This window comes from Triticum urartu, chromosome 1 (genome assembly GCF_003073215.2).
Source record: "Triticum urartu cultivar G1812 chromosome 1, Tu2.1, whole genome shotgun sequence".
Classification (NCBI taxonomy): Eukaryota; Viridiplantae; Streptophyta; class Magnoliopsida; order Poales; family Poaceae; genus Triticum; species Triticum urartu.
In genome coordinates this window covers 552,883,585-552,895,560 of record NC_053022.1, presented here as the reverse complement: position 1 = coordinate 552,895,560, position 11,976 = coordinate 552,883,585, and positions in this window count along the sequence as shown.

Below are 11,976 nucleotides of genomic sequence, written 5' to 3'. Positions count from 1 at the left end.
TCTAGTTTATCCTCCATCATAGTTTTCGTAGTGCTTAGGCGAAGCCCTGCGGAGATTGTTCTTCACCAACACCGTCACCACGCCATCGTGCTGCCGGAACTCATCTACTACTTCGCCCCTCTTGCTGGATTGAGAAGGCGAGGACGTCACCGAGCCGAACATGTGCAGAACTCGGAGGTGCCGTGCTTTCGGTACTTGGATCGGTCGGACGTGAAGACGTACGACTACATCAACCGCGTTGATATAACGCTTCCGCGAACGGTCTACGAGGGTACGTAGACAACACTCTCCCCTCTCGTTGCTATGCATCACCATGATCTTGCGTGTGCATATGAATTTTTTTGAAATTACTACGTTCCCCAACAGTTGAGGCCAGGTTCAATCATTCCTTGTCAAATCTTGCATATGCATCACATATCGCATCCCGTATAGCATACCATGTTTGCATCATGTTGTTCGAGCATTACACGTGGTTGATTGTGTTCCTTTTGCTTGTTTGTCTTGTTTGGGTAGAGCCGGGAGACGAGTTCGCTAACGAGGAGCCCGTTAAGTTTGCTTACGAGGATCAAGTCAACTCTGACAACTTTGCAGGCAAGATGATCATACCCTCGAAATCACTTCTATCTTTGCTTGCTAGATGCTCGCTCTTTTGCTATGCCTACGCTATGATGCATACCACTTGATTATCATGCCTCCCAATTGCCATGTCAAACCTCTAACCCACCATGTCCTAGCAAACCGTTGATTGGCTACGTTACCGCTTTGCTCAGCCCCTCTTATAGCATTGCTAGTTGCAGGTGAAGATTGGAGATCGTTCCTTATTGGAACATTGTTTATTGTTGGGATATCACCATATTATCTTGTTTATCTTAATGCACCTATATACTTGGTAAAGGGTGGAAGGCTCGGCATTTTGCCTAGTGTTTTGTTCCACTCTTGCCACCCTAGTTTCCGTCATATCGGTGTTATGTTTCCGGATTTTGCGTTCCTTACGCGGTTGGGTTATAATGGGAACCCCTTGGCAGTCCGCCTTGAATAAAACTCTTCCAGCAATGCCCAACTTTGGTTTTACCATTCGCCACATAGCCTCTTTTTCCCTTGGGTTCCGCAGACTCAAGGGTCATCTTTATTTAAACCCCCGGGCCAGTGCTCCTCTGAGTGTTGGTCCAACCTGTCAGCTGTCGGTGGCCACAAGGGGCAACTCTGGGCTGGCGTATCGGAACTTTGGACAATCCGGTGTACCCTGAGAACGAGATATATGCAGCTCCTATCGGGATTTGTCGGCACATTTGGGCGATGTTGCTGGTTTAGTTTTACCATTGTCGAGGATGTCTTGTAACCGGGATTTCGAGCCTGATCGGGTCTTCCCACTAGAAGGAATACCCTTCATTGACCGTGAGAGCTTGTGATGGGCTAAGTTGGGACTCCCCTGCAGGGATTTGAACTTTCGAAAGTCGTGCTCGCGGTTATGGGCAGATGGGAATTTGTTAATGTCCGGTTGTAGATAACATGAAACTTAACTTAATTTAAAATGAATCAACCGCGTGTGTTACCGTGATGGTCTCTTCTCGGCGTAGTCCGGGAAGTGAACATGGTGTTGGAGTAATGTTTGACGTAGGTTGTTCTAGGATCACTTCTTGATCATAGTTCTTCGTTCGTGCTTTGCCTTCTCTTCTCGCTCTCTTTTGCGAACAGGATAGCCACCATATATGCTAGTCGCTTGCTGCAGCTCCACATATTACCTTGCCTTACCTATAAGCTTAAATAGTCTTGATCGCGAGGGTGCGAGATTGCTGAGTCCCCGTGACTCATAGATTACTTTCAAAACCAGATGCAGGGACCGATGATACCGTTCCAGACGATGCGCTTGAGCTCAAGTGGGAGTTCGATGAAGATTGTCGCCGTTACTATGTGTCTTTCCCAGATGATCAGTAGTGGCGCCCAGTTGGGGCGATCGGGGACCATGCCGCATGTTGGGTTTGATCTTTTATTTTGGTACCGTAGTCGGACCATGAGTGTATTGGATGATTGTAATGCTATTCATGTATTTGTGTGACGTGGCGAGTGTAAGCCAACTATGTACCTTTTCCCCTATTATCTATTTACATGGGTTGTTGTGAAGATTACCTTACTTGCGACATTGCTTTCAATGCGGTTATGCCTCTAAGTCGTGCTTCGACACATAGGAGATATAGCCGCATCGAGGGTGTTACAGAGGGTGTCCAAGCTTCGTGATGCTAAGATCTCTACTGGTATGTCCTTCAACATATCTAATTCTTTATTGCATTTTTATAATGAGGAGATTATAAATAATGCAAACCAATTAGGAGTTTCGCTAGGGGCTAATGATAGTGAAATTTCCAATTCGGTGAATGATCTTTTAGATTTGGAGGCGGAGCGTGCCTTAGAGACTATTCGTAATCTCGCAGCGGTAAAACCCATGAATGATGATGAGATTGATGTGTTGGGGGTCAGTGTGCTTGATAATCTGTGTGCGAATCTAGCACCATCCAACCATGAGTCTGAGGATGATGATGTACCTCTAGATAATGCAGTTGTTAGTACCGCTGAGCCCGGTTATGAGGACCGGGGGGAAGAACCTAGTAAACCAAAGCGCAAGTGGAAACGGAAGATTTATCCCGATTCTGCAGTTCGTAGGAGTGCTAGGATTCGGACTACTAAAAAATTTCATGATGAATTATGAAAGGAATCTTTTGGAATAGCAGAGGTCTGAAAGACTTGGCTAAAAGAAGGTTTCTTGCTGAGGCATCTTGTAACACCCCGGATGTAACTTTCCCAATTTGTACTCCAACTCTTGCCGTTTCCAGCGTTAAGTTATTTTATTTTCTCGGGTTTGGGTCTTTGTCTCCGTGTGTTGTTATCGTTGTCATGCATCTCATATCATGTCATCATGTGCATTGCATTTGCATACGTGTTTGTCTCATGCATTCGAGCATTTTCCCCGTTGTCTGTTTTGCATTCCGGCGCTTCGTTCTCCTCCGGTGGTCGATTCTAGCTTTCTTTCGTGTGTGGGGATTAAACATTTCCGGATTGGACCGAGAGTTGCCAAGCGGCCTTGGTTTACTACCGGTAGACCGCCTGTCAAGTTTCGTACCATTTGGACTTCGTTTGATACTCCAACGGTTAACCGAGGGACCGAAAAGGCCTCGTGTGTGTTGCAGCCCAACACCCCTCCAATTTGGCCCAAAACCCACCTAACTCTGCTCCATCACCTAGAGCGTTCGATCACGATCACATGGCCGAAAACCGCACCTTATTTGGACTCTCCTAGCTCCCTCTATGCCTATAAATAGGACCCCCCGAAATTTCGCGGATCCCCTCTCTTCCTAACCCTAATTTTTCCACTCCGTCGCCCGCCGGACCAAAATCCCAGGCCAGACGTGTCCGGATCCGTCCGCCGCCCGGCCGCACCAGTGGCAAGCTGCCACATGGCGCGCCGCCGCCGCCGCCGAGGCCCGCAAGGCCCAGCTGGGGCCCCCGCGGCCCACTCGCCATCCGCCGCCGCCCGCTGCTTCTTCTCCGTCCGTGCCGCCCGACCGCGCGCCGGCCACCGCCGTCACTCTGGCCGCCGCCAAGCTGCTCCGTGCCGGCGAGCTCCACGCTCGGCCTCGCCCCGCCGCCTCGCCCTCGCCTCGCCGCCTCACCCTCGCCGCCCCTCGGGTCCCGAGCCCCGGGCCGGCCTCCTCCTTCCTCCGGCGATCCTCGTCGCAGCTCCGCCGAGGGATCCGGTGGACCTCGGATTTTGTGCGCCAGATCTAGATCCGGTGAACAGTAACCCTAGGTTGATTTTTCCCTTCTAAGTCCCAAATTCTCAGATCCAAGTGCCCCTGTTCATAGCCCCGTAACTTTGCATCCGTAGCTCCGATTCATGCATATAGCATATCAAAATGTTCATCTCATAGAGTACATCATTTCATTCCATTGCATCATTTTAATTTGAGTTCATCTTGATGCCCGAAATGCTGTTGGAAGAGGGCTACTTGAGATAATTGTCAGATCTGCTACTCCATTTAGGTTTTTGTCATTTTTGCCATGATTATTGTGTGCATGATATGCCCTGATGCTCTACATATGTTTTGTTAAGGGTTTTGTCATCTTTACGGAGGTGCAACCCATGTATTTTTGTGATGTGTGTGGTTCCTAGTGCAAGCTTGCAAAGTGGTGCACTTGCTAATTCTGTTTTCAGGGACTTAGCATTTCCACTAAGTCCTTGAGCTGTTTATCTCATGTTGTCATATGTTCATGTTGTTTCCTAGTGATCCGTGCCTCTTTTGAGGATGATCAGTAAGGATGTTTTATTCCTCTTGTAGTGCTCTATCCATCCATGTCTTTGTTTGCAATTATGGAGCACCCTAGCTTGAGTCAATCGAGCTCTACTTTTGCTACTTTGTGAATCTAGGCAGATTGTCAACTTGTTTGCAATTTTGCCGGTGATGTTGTAGTTGATCCGTGCATGCTATGCCATTGTTCTTGCCATGTCTAGCTTGCATTTTGTGTGTTCTTGATAGATGTATGCTTATCTTGTCATGACTTGCTCCGTAGTGAGTGCATCGAGCTCGTAAACATGCCTACTTGAGTTATGTTTCAGCATGTGCCAGTTTTCACTAAGTCTGAAAACTGATTATGTTTTTGCTATGTTCACGTGCTTGTTAGTATATTTTCTGATCCCTTTTGGCTCAAGATCACTAAGAGACTTTTGTTAAGATATTTGAGTAGCTCCATGCCATGTTTTACTTTTCCTTGTTCAGATCCTGTAGCATGTAGTTTTGTTACTCCGAAGAGGGCTACTTGGTCTGAAATTCTAGACAAGTGTTAATTTCACCAAGTCTGAGATCTGTTTTCCATATGCATTTTTGCCATGTTTGTTTGAACCTGTTAATGGATGAATTGGCCGTAGCTTAGTTCTAGACTTTTGGTAAGCAAATTGAATGCATCCCTGCCATGTATTTTTTTGTCATGTTTGGGTGTTGTAGCATGCTCATCTCATTGCATTTAGATGGCTACTTGCTGTAAATCGCAGACCGGTGTCATATTTGAATCGCTTGCCATTTCCAAACCGTAACTCCGATTCCGACGTTCTTTATATCGTTTTCAAGCGATTTCATCTCATCTTTCCAGTGGCACACTTGGATTTCTTGTCAAATCTTGCATATGCATCCCGCATCGCATCCCGCATAGCATATCATCCTTGCATCATATTGTTTGATCCTTGCATGTGGTTGATTGTGTCCTTGTTGCTTGTTTGTCTTGTTTGGGTAGAGCCGGGAGACGAGTTCGCCAACGAGGAGCCCGTTGAGTTTGCTTTAGAGGATCCAGTCAACTCTGATAGCTGTGCAGGCAAGATGATCATACCCTCGAAATCACTACTATCTTTGCTATGCTAGTTTGCTCGCTCTTTTGCTATGCCAATTCTACGATGCCTACCATTTGCTTTCAAGCCTCCCAAATTGCCATGTCAAACCTCTAACCCTTCATGTCCTAGCAAACCGTTGATTGGCTATGTTACCGCTTTGGTCAGCCCCTCTTATAGCGTTGCTAGTTGCAGGTGAAGATTGGAGACCGTTCCTTGTTGGAACAGTTATTTACTTGTTGGGATATCATTATATTGCCATGTTATCTTAATGCATCTATATACTTGGTAAAGGGTGGAAGGCTCGGCCTCTCGCCTAGTGTTTTGTTCCACTCTTGCCGCCCTAGTTTCCGTCATATCGGTGTTATGTTCCCGGATTTTGCGTTCCTTACGCGGTTGGGTTATAATGGGAACCCCTTGATAGTTCGCCTTGATTAAAGCTTTTCCAACAATGCCCAACCTTGGTTTTACCATTTGCCACCTAGCCTCTTTTTCCCTTGGGTTTCCGGAGCCCGAGGGTCATCTTATTTTAAACCCCCCCCCCCGGGCCAGTGCTCCTCTGAGTGTTGGTCCACCTGTCAGCTGCCGGTGGCCACCAGGGGCAACTCTGGGCTGGCCTACCCGTACCTAGGACAATCTGAGTGTGCCCTGAGAAAGAGATATGTGCAACTCCTATCGAGATTTGTCGGCACATTCGGGCGCTGTTGCTGGATTAGTTTTAACCTGTCGAAGTGTCTTGAAGAACCGAGGTACCGAGTCTGATCGGAACGTCTCGGGAGGAGGTCTATTCCTTCGTTGACCGTGAGAGCTTGTCATGGGCTAAGTTGGGACTCCCCTGCAGGGATTTGAACTTTCGAAAGCCGTGCCCGCGGTTATGGGCAGATGGGAATTTGTTAATGTCCGGTTGTAGATAACTTGAACCTTAACTTAATTAAAATGAATCAACCGAGTGTGTTACCGTGATTGCCTCTTCTCGGCGGAGTCCGGGAAGTGGACACGGTGTTGGAGTAATGCTTGCGCGGGTTGTCCTCTAGTTTCTCGCTCGCGCTTTGCCTCCTCTTCTCGCTCTCTTTTGCGAATAAGTTAGGCACCATATATGCTAGTCGCTTGCTGCAGCTCCACATATATTTACCTTACCCTACCTATTAAGCTTAAATAGTCTTGATCGCGAGGGTGCGAGATTGCTGAGTCCTTGTGGCTCACAGATTACTATTACACCAGATGCAGGTCCAGGTGATTCCGCTCCAGGTGACGCGCTCGAGCTCAAGTGGGAGTTCGATGAGGACTCTCAACGTTACTATGTGTCTTTCCCTGATGATCAGTAGTGGTGCCCTGTTGGGGGTGATCGAGACCATGTCGCTTGTTGGGTTATCTTTCATTTTGGCGCCGTAGTCGGGCCATGAGTGTTTGGATGATGTATGTTATTTATGTACTTGATTGACGTGGCGAGTGTAAGCCAACTATGTTATCCCTTTTATTATCTATGTTACATGGGATGTTTGTGATGATTACCTGACTTGCGACATATGCCTTCAATGCGATTATGCCTCTAAGTCGTGCCTCGACACGTGGGAGATATAGTCGCATCGAGGGTGTTACAAGTAGGTAATCAGAGCCTTCCCCGACCTTAGGAGCCCCATTGCTTGATCGTTTTTAGCAGCCGAGTTGTGTCTAGAAAAATGTTTTGAGTCATTTAGGAATTATATATCGGAGAGTTTAGGAATTCTTTTTACTTCCCAGTCTCCTCATCGCTCTGGTAAGGCATCCTAACGTAGAGTTTTGACTCTTCTCTTCTCAAATTTCACAAAAAAAATTTAGGATCACGCGGGTATCTTGGAATCGTTCCGATGGTTTTATGATGAGAACATTGTCTTGGTGCCTCCTGTCAGGGGTTTAGTGGAAGTGTCCCGGGGAGTTGAGCTCTGAGGTGTTGTCATCATAATTTTATCATTGCAATTCTGGAATACCTGAGTTTAGTATGCCGACATCAAAAATCTCTTTTATGCAGTTCGTTGGTGAGATAACCTCGACGCCACCCAGTACTGGGGCGGGAGTTCGGGAGTATCGCCATAACTTGTATAACGGATGTTTTTCGAAGGTTGAGGTAGATGGTTTCCGAAGTTTTTCTCGGTTATGTGTTGAAGGATGGATACAGCTCGATGTAGGATTTGCTAGATTTGGGTGAGATATTATGCTTCCCCTGTATCCCTAACACCTGATTGCATAACCGGAAAGGTTCGGGAGTTTCATAGGTGGGAATTCTTGTAGCTCTAGTTCTTCTTCCACGGATATTGGTTTGAGATTGGGATTTCTTACCGATTATTCGTTCTTGATCCGTACCTTGTTTATTTATTTCTCTACCTTAAATCTTCGTGGCTTCTCAATTTATGGATATGTGACCATTTCAAGAGGAATGCATTCGTTCATTTTGTTCGGATGTGAAGACTATATGTTGCAATTTTCATTCCGTTGGATTCAGCTTCAATATTTTGCCTATCAATGTGCTAATGGATGTCAACCTCTTCAGGATGGCTCCTCCAACGCGCACGACTCCGAATCCTGATCCGCCACCACCTCCACCTCCTCCGGAGGCATGTCAAGCTGTGATGGCCGCAACCAATGCAAACACACAGTTGATCATGCAAATTCTCCAAGAGTGCAATCAAGGAAACCAAGGGAATCAAGGCAACAATCAGAATCACTTTGCTACACTCAACCAGTTCCTTGCTAGTGGGCCAAAGACTTTCAGCAATTGTGTTGAGGCAACCGATGATGACGATTGGCTCGTGGATCTGTGCAAGCATTTCGAGTGCAGCAACGTCAGGCCTGAAGATTTCGTCAAGTTCGCTTCCTTCCAACTCAAAGATCAAGTTGCAGAATGGTTCCGGCGGTACAAGGACTCCATAGGTGGACGTGTTATCTCTTGAGATGAATTCCGTCAAGATTTCCGAGCTCATCACATTCCTCAGAGCGTGGTTGAAAGTAAGCGTGAGGAATTCCGCAACCTGAAGCAAGGCTCTTTGTCTGTCTATGACTACAACAAGTTGTTTCAGAAGCTTGCCCGCTTTGCCAAGCAGGACGTACCTGATGAGAAGAGCATGATATACCAGTTCAGGGGTGGTCTCATAGAAGAAATTCAGCTAGCTCTTGTTCTCTTTGAGCCCTTGAGGTACGGTGAGTTCTACAACATGGCGTTGAAGCAAGAGGCTGCTCAGTTGAGGTGTGATGCTTCCAAGAAGCGAGTCAGAGATGTTACTTCTTCTTCCTCTACTCAAGTGACCAAGCAGCAGAAGTATTGGCTTCCTCCTCCTCCGTTCCGTCAGCCGTATCAGCAGAAGAGCAAAGGTGGCAGTGGTTCTTCCCACCCACCCAACCCTGGCTTTCAGAACAAGGCTTCGTCTCAAGCTCCAAGATCGAGTGCTCTGTATCACCGTCCACTTTCAGAGGTCACATGCAACAAGTGCCAAGAGAAGGGTCACTATGCCAACAAGTGTCTCAACCAGAGGCGTCTTCCTCCTCCTCCTCCTCCTGTGAGATCGGCAAGTACAGCTGTGGTCAAGCATAACCCCAAGCACGCCAAGGTCAACTTGATGAATGCATCTCAGGCAAAGGACTCATCAGATGTCATCATGGGTAACCTTCCTGTTAATGATATTCCAGCTAAAGTTCTTTTTGACACTGGTGCATCGCATTGTTTCATCTCGAGACCGTTTACATCTAGGCATGAATTGGTTTCACAAGTTTTGCCTAGTCCTTTAGCAGTTGTCTCTCCCGGTAAGCGCATGCATGCTAACTCCATCGTTCCGGATGTTACTATCACCTTGGGGGACTACAAGTTTCTGGCTTCTCCAACGGTTCTTGGCGACTCGGATATTGATCTTATTCTCGGAATGGATTGACTTTCTAAGCACAAGGCTCATCTTGATTGTGCAGCCAGGCAGATTCAATTGACTCATTCGTCTGAGGATGTAATTGTCTTTGCCGCTCGTGATGATACCATCCGTCTGTTTTCTCTCAACGAGAAGGATGAACTGGATGCTATCTCGCAAATTCCAGTCGTTTGCGAATATCAAGACGTCTTTCCAGAAGAGCTTCCAGGAAGGCCTCCGCACCGGCCAGTTGAATTTGTAATTGATCTTGAACCCAGCACAGAACCTGTGTGCAAGCGTCCTTACAAGCTCGGACCTGAAGAGTTGAACAAGCTGAAGAAGCAACTCGATATTCAAGAAAGAATGGGTCTCATCCAGCGTAGTTCTTCTCCGTGGGGTTGTGGTGTTCTTTTTGTGAAGAAGAAGGATGGAACGGACCGACTTTGTGTTGATTACCATCCATTGAACAAGAAGACCATCAAGAACAAATACCCACTTCCCAACATCAATGAGCTGTTCGAACAACTCAAAGGTGCCCAAGTATTCTCCAAGCTTGATCTCCGCATGGGTTATCATCAGATTCATATCCGTGAGCAAGATATTCCCAATACGGCTTTCAGGACAAGCTATGGTTCATATGAATACACTGTCATGTCTTTTGGCCTCGTCAACGCTCCTCCGGCGTTCTCTCGCATGATGAACTTCATCTTCAACGCCTACACTAATGACTTCGTTTTGGTCTATCTCGACGACATTCTGGTTTTCTCGAAGAACAAGGAAGATCATGCCAAGCACTTGCGTTTGGTGGTTGATAAGCTCAGAGAACACAAGTTCTACGCCAAGCTCTCCAAGTGCGAATTTTGGCTCGATGAGGTTCTTTATCTTGGTCATATCATCTCTGCCAAGGGCATTGCCGTGAATCCTGAGAAGGTGTCTGCAATTATGAATTGGGAACCTCCTCAGAACGTGAAGCAACTCTGTAGCTTCCTCGGTCTCGCAAGCTACTGCTAAAGATTCGTTGAAAAATTTTCTAAGATCGCGAAGCCTCTCTCTAATCTTCTCCAGAAGCACGTCAAGTACGTTTGGTCTCCGGAGTGTGACATTGCTTTCAACACTTTGAAAGAAAAATTGATCACTGCTCCAGTTCTGACTCCGCCTGATGAATCCAAACCGTACGAGGTCTTTTGTGATGCCTCTCTCCAAGGTCTTGGCGCAGTATTGATGCAAGAGAAGAAAGTTGTTGCTTATACCTCTCGCCAGTTGAAGCCTAATGAGAAGAACTACCCCACTCATGATCTCGAGTTGGCGGCAGTTGTGCATGCTCTTTTGACTTGGAGACATCTTCTATTGGGAAGAAAAGTGGACATTTTCACTGATCACAAGAGTCTCAAGTACATCTTCACTCAGCCTAATCTCAACCTCAGGCAAACTCGATGGGTCGAAATGATTCAAGAGTATAATCCGAGTATCGAGTATACTCCAGGCAAGGCCAATGTGATTGCTGACGGATTGAGTAGAAAGGCTTATTGCAATAGTCTGATTCTCAAGCCTTATCAACCCGAGCTTTGTGAAGCTTTCCGCAAACTTAATCTGCAAGTTGTTCCTCAAGGTTTCCTCTCCAACCTTCAAGTCTCTCCTACCTTGGAAGACCAGATTCGCCAAGCCCAGCTTCTTGACGCTATGATGAAAAAGGTGAAGATTGGGATTGCCAAGAGTCAACCCAAGTACAAGTGCTACCGCCTTGATGACAAGGATACTCTATTCTTCGAGGATCGTATTGTTGTGCCCAAAGGTGATCTTCGTAAGGTTATCATGAACGAGGCTCACAATTCACTCCTCTCCATCCACCCTGGGAGCACGAAGATGTATCAGGACCTCAAGCAGGCTTATTGGTGGACTCGAATGAAGCGCGAAATTGCTCAGTTCATGAATGAGTGTGATGTCTGCAGAAGAGTGAAGGCAGAACACCAAAGGCCAGCGGGTTTCCTCCAACCTCTTGCCATTCCAGAATGGAAGTTTGACCACATTGAGATGGACTTCGTGATTAGGTTTCCAAAGTCCAAGCGTGGCAATGATGCTATATTTGTTGTCATCGACAAACTCACTAAAGTGGCTCACTTTCTGCCTATCAAAGAGTCAATCACTGCAGCTCAATTGGCGGAGCTCTATACCTCTCGAATTGTCTCTCTGCACAGTATTCCACAGGTGATCTCTTCAGGCCGTGGAAGCATCTTTACCTCCAAGTTTTGGGATTCTTTTCAGAAGGCCATGGGCACCAACATCCGCTTCAGCACAACTTTCCATCCTCAAACTAGCGGTCAAGTCGAGCGTGTCAACCAGATTCTTGAAGATATGCTCAGGGCTTGTGTGATCTCCTTCGGCATGAAGTGGGAGGATTGTCTTCCATATGCTAAATTCTCCTACAACAACAGTTTTCAAGCAAGTTCGGGCAAGGCCCCATTCGAAATTCTGTATGGCAAGAAGTGTCGTACCCCTCTCAACTGGTCTGAAACCGGTGAACGTCAACTTTTGGAAAATGACTTAATCACATAGGCAGAGGAAATGTGTAAAGTCATTTGTGATAATCCCAAAGTAGCGCAATCGCGCCAGAAGAGCTACTATGATAGTAAGCACCGTGATTTGGCTTTCGAGATCGGAGATCATGTTTACCTCCGCGTCTCTCCAATGAAAGGTACTCGTCGCTTCGTTATCAAAGGGAAGCTTGCCCCTAGATAC